This window comes from Pleurodeles waltl, chromosome 8 (genome assembly GCF_031143425.1).
Source record: "Pleurodeles waltl isolate 20211129_DDA chromosome 8, aPleWal1.hap1.20221129, whole genome shotgun sequence".
In the NCBI taxonomy this organism is placed as follows: Eukaryota; Metazoa; Chordata; class Amphibia; order Caudata; family Salamandridae; genus Pleurodeles; species Pleurodeles waltl.
In genome coordinates, this window is record NC_090447.1 from 1,501,456,070 (window position 1) to 1,501,468,528 (window position 12,459).

Genomic DNA, 12,459 nt, shown 5'->3' on the forward strand with positions numbered 1-12,459 from the left:
TTCTCTAAGCTGCCTAACATCATTTTTGGTGCAAAACTCCCTTCTTCCATACCACCAGCCCCACCCGGCTAACGTCATTTTTTTTTTTTATGCTAGCCTACCCTTTGAACCGGCTTGCACCATTCCATAAATATGGTGCCCGGCTGGTGTTCAGAAATGGTGCAAGCCAGTGCTAAACTTTTTGGTGCAAAACTGTGTTGGTGCAGTTTTGCACCAAAAAGTATAAACCAGGGCCTTGCATTTCAATGACTTTAACTGGGCTTCCCAGATCAAAACAGATTTAAATATAATTCCTAAATAGTAATATTTTCTAACTATTTCGATCTTGGAACCGATTACAGATCAAAAAAACTATGCAGATTCTCCTTCTAAATACCACAAATGTTTGTTTTATTTATGCTCATAAAGTTCATCAAGTTCAGTTAATTGTGTTTGGAAAGGGTAGTTAATAGCATTTGAAGGCCAATTGGAGTTTTGTCCACTAGTGCTGAATCGTCAGAATTAGCCATTTGAGCAAAGGCATTGCACCTGTTTTAGGAGGAGAACTACAGACTGTTCTCAAACAAACATTGGTAAAGTGAATAGGCCTCACCTTTTCAATGGTGTTACAGCTTTTGCCTTGACCAATGCTTTTTGCTGATGGTTGTTGCCAATGTGGAACAGCATTATAAAAATGCTGATGAATGATGATGAACGATGATGAACGATGAACGATGATGAATATGCAAGTATGCATCATCATGCATGAATGCATATGCATGATAACATGGCAGCCATTTTGTTTTTGCCTTTCCAAGATCACGGACGACCATCTTCTAATGGTAAATTAAACAAAATATAAAAAGTGTGCCATCGCTAATTTTATTTAGAAAGAAGCGGCGTGGCAGCCAACTGCTGCTGCCGGGCCCTTGACAAAAGAGAAAAAAGATGCAACCAGGGTGAGGAAAGCAACTGTAGCGTTGGTGAGAGTATGAGGCAGGATAGCAAATGCTGAAGATCGGTGCGAGGGCGCATGTGGACGGTGGTCTCCATCTACCGGGTCTTGTAGTGTACCAGGAGGCAAGAGAGTTATCAACAGAGCAACAATTTATAATTTCGTAAAGCCCATTTGGCCGCCCAAAGAGGACCAGGAACCAATATTGAAATTTAGTAGGTTTAGTACAAATTAGTAATCAATCCAGTATAGATGCTTAACAGAATCAAATTGTAATGGTACAGAATCATAACCGGCAAACTGAAAGGCCGGAATACATTCAATCTCAATAGCATAAGACATATAAGGATTACATTCACAGCAATATAGAAACTAAGAAATAGGAATTGATATTCCTTAAAGAAATTTGGATTGCTCCTCCTCAACAGAAACAGAATTAAGGACATCTAGATAGATTCTCAGGTAAGTAGGACAAGGTCTCAAGTGTTTTGGTGATGGAGCAAAGTAGCTATCAGCATTGCAAAGACTCCAGTAGAAGTCTTCAGGAATAAAGAAACTAGTGCTAGCATAAACCTATGCACTGTAAGGGGAACTGTGAACGCTAACTTAAGATAGAAAGTTCCAGGAGAATCAGTATCTCCCAATGTGCCACCAGGAACCCATTTATTTTTCTTGCTCACAGAGCGCACTTGCAACATTGAACAAACCGCCCTTTCCCACAGAGCTCCACCCAGTGCTTAATTTGAGGCTGTGGTTTCCTGTGCTTGGCCTGGGCAGTAACTTGACAACCCCTGCGCTTGTGACAGTCTGCCACAAAGTGGTACTGTCTGGCAAATTTAGAGATGACCACAACAACAGTTAGTGTTACTTCTGTAACACGAAGGGGTGAAGTCAAAATTATGCTGCTCCAGCTGCAGAAGCAAATGGGGGTGAAATGGAAGAGCTGGATGGGGATGAGGTTTAAAAATATAAATAAGGAAGCAGCAACAAATGAGCTTGGAGAGGGAGCAACAACACGACAGCGCAGGCAGGCAGGTAAGTTCGGGGCGAAGTAGCACAAGAGGAAGAGAGCAACAAAGCACATGCACTCCTATGGAGTACTAGAGCGAAAGAAAATGTAGCTCCCTGATGTGGAACTGTGAAAAGATATGTCAACCGGCCAAAAGGCTGGGAAAGAAGCCTTTCAACAGGAGAGAGACACACACATGGGGAGGAAGGAAGGTCACTGAATCAAATGCAGGCAAATTACATTGTCAAGAAACGTACGAATAGTAAGAGTGGAGCCGACCCAAAGCCCACTCCCGGTATGAGTATTGTCCATAATAGGTCTTCAACAACAAAGGCAACATTTAGAAGTTGTGCCATGTGCAGAACTCTCAATCACAATGTAGTGGACGTTTGTGCGCACTTAGCTTGCCAAATAATTGCACATAGAAACATTTTAAATTTATTTTCTGTTTATTCTTCACTGAATGTTCCCTTCTCTCCAGATCTATCTACCCTGACCTAGTGCACTCAGTCATTAACTGTAATCATTCACACTTTATAAAAGTTAAACTTTTTTGTATTGCCATTTGTGTGTGAATATATATATATATATATATATATATATATATATATATATATATATATTCATATATATATATATAACAGTTTTTAATGACAATGCCACATACTGGTTAGGGAGAGTACTGTGTGATGAGATTTCTGTGGACATTTAATTTTGCCTTACTAGGGTATGGGTGTCCATGTAGAGGGTCTGAGCGTTTGACTGGTGTTCCTGTTTCAGAGAAACACGGTGACAAAGTTAGTAGCATTCCCTTCTTTGCAGTTGTATTCCTCTGCATTTTGTATGTGTGTATGGGCTTATATGTTTGCATATGAATGTGTGTTTGTATTGTGTGTTGCTGTTTATCTAGCGCACATCTACGATCATCGAGGCGGGTGGCAGATGATTCGAGACTGTGTATGTAAAGTGTGAGGCGAGAGTGTTGAGAAGTCTTTTCAGTGTTGCGCAAGTAGGGCTGGTGGGAAATTTGAGACTTGGGTTTCAGCTCTCCAAAGTGTGGGTGGGCTTGAAGAAAGGAATTGTGTTTTCATGATGTTCATGATGTTACATGCTCTAGAAGTAAATGGTGGGTCTTTGTAAATCCATGTGTCAACACAAAATTGTTTCCAGAAACCACATTACAATTTTACTTGCTTATTTATTTATTATTTTTGGAAGATTTTTATAATGTGCAAATTTGTCTCAAGGACATTAGAGTGCCTTACATGATCCCCAGATTGCATTACACTTTTTAGGTCTCATCTACCAGCCAGTACAAGCTTTCTGTTGGCCAAAAGACCTATGGTCAGCTTATGGTGGGCTAGACGTCTGCCCACAGCTTACCATTGGTTGGCTTCACTGTCACTCTCATTTGCTTGCTTTTTGATTTGTTGGCTTTGTGGGCTTTCTTTACTCATCTTGTGTTTGTCCCTCCCTGGGGCATTGATGTCCTTGCACCATTTTCAAGCACTACTCTTCTTTTGGGTTAAGCACTCCTCCATGATATTTAATGTGTTTTCCAGCTGTCTCCCTCATGAGCTGACAGACATCTCTAAATTTGGTAGGTGGAGTACTTAATCTGTCCACCAAAATCAAAATCAGGCCCCAAGTTATTTGGTCAGAATCAGAGGCAGGGACTTCAACCTCGTTTCCTGGTTCCCCAGGTCCCATACTGGAAGCTCTAGATGTTAAGCCACATTTTCTCAATTTGCAACTGTTTCTTTTAGGTGACTATGAGTCCTGCACTGTGGGCTCTCACTCTTTTCCAACAGTCAAAGTCTAAGCCATTCGTTCGTTCTACCATGCCTGCATTCAGATCTTGTAACAGCCACTCATGAGACGGTAACAAATGTACCACCCAGATATTCCAACACTGACATATCGCACCAGCCACTTATTCCAGCAGCCCATGCTCTAACATGCAACTCATTCCCACAGGCAGGGTAAGAACTTACACTTATCTTAATGTACACCAGCAGTCAGCTACTCCAAGTATGCATCCCAGTGTCTATGTGGTATTAGAATGTTTGCCAAACAGACATTGTGTATCTCAAGGTTTACAAAATGTCTATGTTTGTGTGCGCAGGTGATCAGTGTGTGTGCTGATGTGCAGAAGATTTTGGAGTCAGTCAGTGCTGAGCTTCTGTGATGTTATCAGTGAAACTTTGATGCTGGATTGAAGACAAGAGGAGTGAGTCAAGCCGCTGAAGATGGGGAGCCAAAAGGGACAGGAGTTGAGGTGCGCGGAAAAAGGGCTGGATGCCAGGAGCCTCTGCAAAATGCAGTTGATTTTGATAGAAGCCTTCATGCAGATAACATCCTATGGTAACATACTTTACCCGGACTTCCGCTAGGGCTATCCTGACTGAGGCCCTAGGATTCAGAAACTAAACTGAAACCACATGTCTTTTGTAGAGAACTAACTTTACTTCCTCAGTAAGTGAACTGTGGATTAGAAGAGGATGCAGGAAATTATGAGTAAATAAATATTCTGGTGGTTATTAGAGTTATGAATAAAACAATGCCAGGTGTGACTGAAAAAGTGACGTGGTGTGTTTAAACTAAGCCTGAACAGAGCAGAATATAAAAACCTGTGTTGGCATATGGTCATCTGCCATCCAGTCCTTGTCCAAGCATCACTCATGAGGGGTATTCTACCTCCTTCAAATAGAAAAACATAAAGAAATGCTTACATGCAAGACTCATCCTTCCTAACTTGACTGCCATAAGAAAGGATGGCATTCAAAGCATCCTTTTGGTCTTCCCAGTCTCTGACTGGGACAGAGATTTGGAAATGCATTTGGGATTATGAAGGGGCCCTTGCTGGGCTGTGCCCCCAACATCATCTTTATAGACCTTCCCTGCCAGGGTCAGAAACTTTGGTGGACATGCCACAGGATATTTGGTAAGGGGAGCTCTTGGACTCGACCACCACATCATCAACGTTTATGGAACTAATTGCTTTTGTGGTTGTCAATTCTTCTTCTTGATGAAGGCATCTCAAATGATACATGTGGTTAACTAACCTGTCGGCTTCCAAGCACAAGCAAGCATTATTTTGCTGCACCCTGGTAGGATCAGGGGGGTTATTTAAACACTGTTCCAGCAAAGTAAGATTTGAAAATTACCTATTGTTAGAAATTGGGTTTCTGGTTGGTAGAGGTAAGCACCCTGTCCAAGCGGGAATCACAAACCTAGTCAGGGTAAGTCACAGACACACCCTAACTTAACCTGTGCCCGCTGCAAAAGTTCCTAGTTGGCGTTGATGTTGCGGAAGATGTGAGGAGCGGAGTAGGCGATGAGTCATAGTCAATCCTTGGGATGGGGGCGTTGCATTGACTTTGAGCCATGCAAAGTCTGAAATGCATTGGAAATGGAGGCAATGTGCCACACAGTTGGTGATGCTTTGTACTCGATCCTTGCAGTAGTAGCAATGTATCGGCATCAGTGGAGATACACGGGTTCCGAGCGGTGCAACAGCAATGATGTGGGGATTCAGGTTGAAGGAGCACTTTATACCCATTTCCAAGGGCCCAGGATTGGATTGGCACCACCTGTCAGGGCACGACTCACAGATGGTAGATTCCAGGTACTGTAGTAGGAAGGTTGGAAGTCTTGTGTGTCCCTGAGACTTCAGAAAACAGGATACCAGTCAGCTGGTCTTTGAAGGCACTCTGGGTGTTGGGTTTGTTTAAGTGGTGTTGGCCCAGTCCTTCTCATCCATGTGAGGAGGGCAGCAGGTCAGCACAGCAAGAAAGCAGTTCTTCCAGAGCCGCAGTCCAGCAGAGTCCTTCTTCCTGTCACAGTACCCACAGGTCCAGAAGTGTACTGAGTTGGTAGGGTCAGAAGTCCAGTTCTTTTACCCAGTGGTGCTTTGAAGTGGAGGAGACTTCAAATAAGGGCTTCTTTGTGCAGTGGTCCTCCCTTCCTGCCCTGGCTCCAGACTTACTACAGGGGGTTAAGCAGTCCTTTGTGCGGGGAATAAGACACGGCCTATTCAAGTGTAAGTGTGAAGTTGTGGCCAGCTCCTCCCTCCCATCCTGCCCAGGATGGCTCATCAGGTTATGGATGGCCCATCAGCTACACCTAAACTCCCTTTGTGTGTGGCTGTCAAAAGGGACTGCACAAAGCCCAGCTGTCACCCACCCCAGACGAGTATTGGGGATAGGCTGCAAGCACACAGGGCTCAAAGAAAGAAAATGACAACTTTCTAAAAGTGGCCTTTTCAAAATTGTATCAATAAATCCAACTTTGCCACTAAGGAGGATTTATCATTACAATTCCATAGATCCCAAACATGAAAGATCCATCCCTTCTCAATTAGGAATTACAGCTAATTAAATGTAATAAGGAATCCCCTTGCTTTTGCTTATTGGGCGCATCAGCATTGCTAAGATGGTCGTGCTGCCAAAGTTCCTGTATCTTTTTGTTAATCTTCCATTGGTGCTCACTGTGAGTTTCCTTAGGAGGCTCAGATCTGCTTTGGTGCGATTAGTGTGGGCGGGTGGGCAGCCTAGGATTGCCTGGGAGAAGCTGACGCTGCCGTTTGAAATGGGGGGCCTTGCTGCCCCAGACCTGGAGCTCTATTATTATTGTGCGCAGGCCCATTTGGCGTATTTTTGGATTCGTCCTATAAGGTATTTGCCTCATCTTGCGCCTGAGAGCGATTTGGTGTGGCCGGATCGACTGACTAGAGTTCTTGGATGTATGTCTTGGACTCGTGCTAGGGGGGTGGATACCGTGGCGTGCACTTCTGGGGCTTGGGCTGCTTTGATGCGCTGGTTGGGGACGGGTGCACCCTTTGCCCCTGCGATGCCAGTGTTGGACGTTGCAGATGAGAGGATGTCTCATGATGCTCAATTGCGAGAGTTTCTTGCTGCCTTTGAGTTGTCATTGCTGGGGGACTGGTTTGTGAACGAGTGCCTGCTTTCGCCGGAGGAGGCGTTGCAGTCTGGAGCTGATAATGGGCTACACAGGTTATATTTATTGCGTGTATACGTGACGCTCCGTGCGTGGTTTCCTGTTCTCCCGCTCATGCCTAAGACCTGTCAGGCGCTCGAGTTGCTGTGGCGGGCAGTCACCGCAAAGGCTCATCACCAGATTGTATGGGTGCATGCAGGAGGAGCGGAAGGCAGTGGTTGTGGCTGCTAAGGCTAAATGGGAGCTGGATGTTGGGGAGGTGTTAACTGAGGAAATGTGGAGAAGCTGCTGTCCGCACATGCGAATGCTGTCGTCTAATTACAGACTGCGGCTCATACACTTTAAATTCCTTCACTGGTTATATTATACCCCTCATGGCTTGTGTGATATGGGCCTGCGTGCTGATGCCCGCTGTGAACGTTGCCATGCGCCGGACACTGATTTTCTGCATCTGGCGTGGAACTGTGCTGAGGTGCGCGCCTTTTGGGAAGAAGTGATACATGCCATTGCTGGAATGGCGGCTTGGTTTTGCCTTTTTCTCTTGTGCTGGCGTTGCTTGGGCTGCTGGACAGGGTGCCACCGGTATGGAGGCGTCTGGTGGGCATGCTGCTTTTACTGGCAAAGAGAAGAGTGGCGATGTGTTGGGGGCGGGGCAGGGCGCCGCGTAGGGCTGACTGGCTGCGTGATGCTGTGTTTTGTCAGGAGCAGTTGTCAATCTTTTGGGAGCAGGCCCCCGTGGGCTCTCGCCCTAGAGATATCTGGGCACCTTTTCGCTCTTTCTTGGACTCTCATGATTGAATTGTGAGGGCTTTGGCTCTATGTGACAGGTCGCGCACTTGCATTGATTGGATTAGATGTTGTTTCCTGCAAGTGCCGTATGTGCTGCTCGATGGTGGACCCTGCTGTTTGTGCCTGCTCTTCTGCCTCTACTTTTATGTTGGCTGATGTTTGTTGTGTTTGTGCCCTGGAAAGCGCTGCGCTCGGTTTACCCCTAGTGGTGTGCTTTTCGAGGTTGTGTTCCTGGGTAGCTGGGAGGCTGCCGGAATCTGTTGATCTAGACATGCTGGGATCCTTGATTTATTGTACTTTACCTTTGGCGGTCCCTTACGATATTATGTGTACACTACTGTACTTCCTTTGTTTACTATCTAGCTCCTGGGGCTGTTTTTGTTGTTGTATGGTAAATTTGTATAAATAAATATTTTTTTTTTAAAAAGGAATCCCCTCTTTATTTTATGAGAGGGGTAGGCCTCAGAGTAGTGAAAAACAGATCTGGGAGGTTTTCACTACCAGGACATGTAAAACTTAAAAGTGCATGTCCTTTAATTACACTGCACCTATGGGCTACCTACGGCCCTCTTTAGGGGTGATTTAAAGGTAATAAAAGATTAGTTTAAGGCTTGGCAAGGGATTTTAAATGCCAAGTCGACATGAAGTGGGACACTGCATTCAGGCTGCAGTGAAAGGCCTGGGACAGGTTTGAAAGTGCTACATAATACAGGCAGTGCTGCAGGCTTACTAGTAGCATTTAATTTACAGGCCCTATGCACATGTAGTGCACTTTACTAGGGACTTATAAGTAAATTAAATATGCCACACAGGTATATACGTAGGAACTCGCTGCCTCTTAATCTTCGGCTGATGGAGCAAGAACTGGAATTTCGAAAGGCCTTGAAAACTTGGTTATTCTAGGTCCAGTTGTTTTTATTCCTTTCTTGTTGCGTATCACTCTCATCCCCTCTGTGGTTTGGGTTTAGTAGCGCTGGGAAACCCGAGGGTAGCCATGCGCTCTATAAATTGTGTAATATAACATAACATATACCCATCAAACCATGTTTTGGGGAGAGAGCCCAAGCACTTTATCACTGATTTGCAGTGGTAAAGTGCACAGAGTCCTACGGCCAACAAAAACAAATTCAGCAAAAAGTGGAGGGAAAAAGGTGACCCTGCAGAGAGGGCCATTTCCAACACTTATTTTGTAATGAAGAAACATCATCAAAAGTGGCACCATTAGGGTATTTTTAGCTTCATGTCTCCCTCTTCATCCAGGAAAAGATGAAGGTATAATATGTAAGAGGAAAAAAGACTAAGGAAAACTGTGATTGAAATCATCGTCTCCAAATAATGAGGAAGGGTTATTCCATTACATTTCCTGCCTCTCCCTTTAGACTCTGGAGTCAGATCAACTCCACACTTCAGTGTCTAATCAAGAGACTGGCATCTCTGAAGCCCTACAAACCCATCAGCAGAAAAAAATAATTTCTGTGCTAGAACCGAAATCACTCTGTGAGTTTACTCTGCTATCTTTCTAATCCGCAACATCTGGACATGTATCAGGATGGTGATAGACGTAAAGCATCTGAATCGTTAGGTGACTTCAACCAGCTTTCAAGATGAAAACTCTGTAGAAAAATCCCTTTAATCTCCTGGGAGATTACATGGTAACCAATGATCTCCAGGGTGCCTACTTTCATATGCTGATTATCAAAGATCACCAAAGTTAGGTCAGGTTTTGTGTCAAGAACAGAGCACTTCCAATTCCAGGTATTGCCTTTTCCCTCAAGACGGGTCCTCAAGTGTTCAGCAAGATGGTGGCACCACTGGTGGCAATGATTAATCTGCAAGCATGACCATTCTGTCTCTATTGGGATGATTAGCTCCTTCATGCTTCATCAGGACATATTGGAAGGTCTGAAGAAGGCTTATACTCTTTGTCTTATTAAGGTTCTCTTCTCAATGTGATGGAATGTCAATTACCCCCATCTCAGAGCAGCATCTTCTCAGGGGAACATTTCAGGACAGATTTGCTGATGGTTTTTCAACCAGAAGAGAGAGAGCCTCGAGTCAATGAAAATGTATGTCCTCTAGTGGAAATTGAACTGGCTCCAGAAAGAACCTGGATAAAACATCAAGTTCATATGGCTTCTTAATTTTTCATCTGTAGCTTTCTAAACTAATAAACTGACTGTCCACAAGCACATTGGAAACCAGCATCCCAAACCTTTAATGTAATAATTCGAACTGCACAAGAAGTAAAGAATTTCCTAGCATGGTGGATGAGTCCTGTATCTTTAGCAAAAGGTATTTTTTTACAGTGAGGTGCACTGAGAACCATCACAACTGATGCCAGTTGTATTGGTTGGGGAGCCCCCTTGGACAGCCAGTCACCCCAAGCTCGTGGGTCCCTAGTGGAAAGCAAGAAATAATCAAGGGGGTGGAGAATTGGTGTCAGTATACTGGGCCCTGTTCTTTTTCCTCCAACAGAATCAGGGGCATCATATACTAATGAGAACAGCAGCATGGTGCTGTGTCCTACATCAGTCATCACAGAGGGACTTGGTCTGCATCAATGAACTTAGTGATGTCACAACTGGGGATTTGTGTAGCAAAACTATGTCCATCTCTAAAAAGACATTTTATACCCTTCTTTAGATCTAGAAACTCGAATTTCCAGCTCAGGACTTCAAATTAGACTTTTGAAAACTAAAGAGAGCCACGTTACGTGTGTGTGCCTGCATTTGTGTCGAAAAGGAGCGAACGCCACCACAGCAGTGGCAAAGCCACTGAGTTACGGGTCCCATTACAAGGAAGGAAACAGCCTCCATGGCTGTTGTTTGAACTGTGAAATACAGCAATAATCTGGGTTCAACGCGCCCCCTCAGGCCTCTGGTCCCTGGCGCCACTGCTCTTGCTGCACCAATGGAAGCTACCCCCGTATCTCAGAGATCTGTGTAGGCTAGTCAAAAGACTGGGGGACACAGAAGGGGTAGGGTTAATGAAGCCGAGAGCTCAGCCACCTGCGGTTGGCCTACATACATTCTTTATGTAACAGAAAGGCCCTCGCTGGCTGCTTCCTGTGGTCCCACCACCCTCACCACCACACGTGCGAACACACTCTTCAACAAAAAGCACCAGCCCCCCCACGCGGGCGGACATGCAGAGCCTCCCACACTCTCAATATCCTACTATTCACATACATGCACCACAGGCAGGTCCCCCCGCTTCCAAACTCACAATGATCCCCCATAGCTCTCCATGCCCCCCAACTACAGAGACATCACACAATTGTTCACCCACCGACCCCGCTGCCCTGTTAGGTAATATTTCACAACCCCTCCGGCATTTCCCCTCGCACCCCCGCCAGCACCTCCGCTCTGTGCCCATAGTGACACACAGGACACAAAGAGACAACCAGATGAGTAGTTTTCTTACTATTTTTATAAATATGATTTTAATTATGAAAAATATGTTTTTTTTACAATTTTCCCAATGAGCATGCTTTTTTCTGTTGTTTTTCTAAATCTTTATATTATCATAAAAATCACCCTGACGCCAATTGTTGTCCGGCCCACGCTACAGTAAAGTAAAAAAGGAATGCATTATTCTCAGTACTAATTCGAGCCAGTGTTTGCAGGCAATGCCAACCGGCACTCAGACTTTGGCTGAGATTTACATATGGCCGGACAGCCCATGGATCCAGGCATGGTGGAGAGAATGACCGTCAAGCAGGTGGTCATTCATGAAGGCATTGGCAGGAAGCGCCATCACTGCGCGTCCTGTCATCCAGGTTACTGTTTGCTACAGGGCTGTGTCAGAAGATTGGATCACCGTAGCAAACAACATTGTTTTTTTTTTTTTCCAAAAAGGAAATCCTAAAATGGGACTTTCTTTTTTAAAATGAAAAAAGTATGCTCCTTTTATCATGGGAGGCTTCTCCCATGACAGGGAAGCGTTATAATGGTTTTAACGTTCTTTACCGCCAAATGTTACCTGGTGGTAAGTAACAGTAAAAAATGACGACATCGCCACCCATCTATATTGGGTGGGCGGACATGTAGCCATTTCTCCGACGGCTCTTACGTCCCAGGGCCGTGGGAGACATTTGGCCACGGCGGGAACAGAGTAGTGCCTGCCATGGTCAAATTTAAGGTCCGCACGCAATAAAATTTGGCGGCCCATTATATTGGCAAGGAGAAAACTCTATCGTTGTTGCGACGAGTACCCTCTCCACCAATATATAAATCAGACTCTTTGACCCAGAGCAAGAGAGAAAAAAACACAAACAAGAGAAAGAAGGACGAAGAAAAAGACAGAAAAACAGTGACAAACAGAGGAAGCAGGAAGGAAAAAGAACCTGCGAAAGTGAGATAAAGCAGCAGGGAGTGTCTGGTGGTGAATTAAAGAGGCCTGACGTGGCATCAAGACTACACAGCCGTGGTATTGACACCTGCTATATTTGATAGTGTTGATCACGGGTTTCTGATTAAACATTGGGCCTGTCACCTATTCTTTTACAAATTAGGTACTGATTATTCTGTACATGCATTCAGGCTTATTGATGTTACATCTCTTAGTCTTGCAGAAATAATATCCTTACTATATTTTTAAAGAATTTGAGTTTATACAAACAGAATATAATTTTATTTATATTGGAGTTTTACACAGGGCGACCTAGCAGCAATGGGTGCCACAAAGCTACACATAAGAAGAGTTACAATACATAAGCACTTTAATTTTGTTACAAACATTTTACTAAGAACAAGTTCGCGATTACAAA

General features: G+C 44.4%; 1 protein-coding gene and 1 long non-coding RNA gene across 3 annotated transcripts in view; one reads left to right on the plus strand and one right to left on the minus strand.

Annotated features, from left to right (window-relative positions):
- CD247 (CD247 molecule) overlaps positions 1 to 12,459 on the minus strand; it is a 186,524-nt gene that overhangs the window by 116,755 nt on the left and 57,310 nt on the right. The window lies entirely within an intron of this gene.
- The window catches only part of LOC138249270 (uncharacterized), a 30,084-nt gene continuing 19,485 nt past the window's right edge, over positions 1,861 to 12,459 (plus strand). The window contains exon 1 of the long non-coding RNA XR_011194819.1: positions 1,861 to 1,969. This is a non-coding gene — a long non-coding RNA (uncharacterized lncRNA). The remainder of the gene's footprint in view (positions 1,970 to 12,459) is intronic.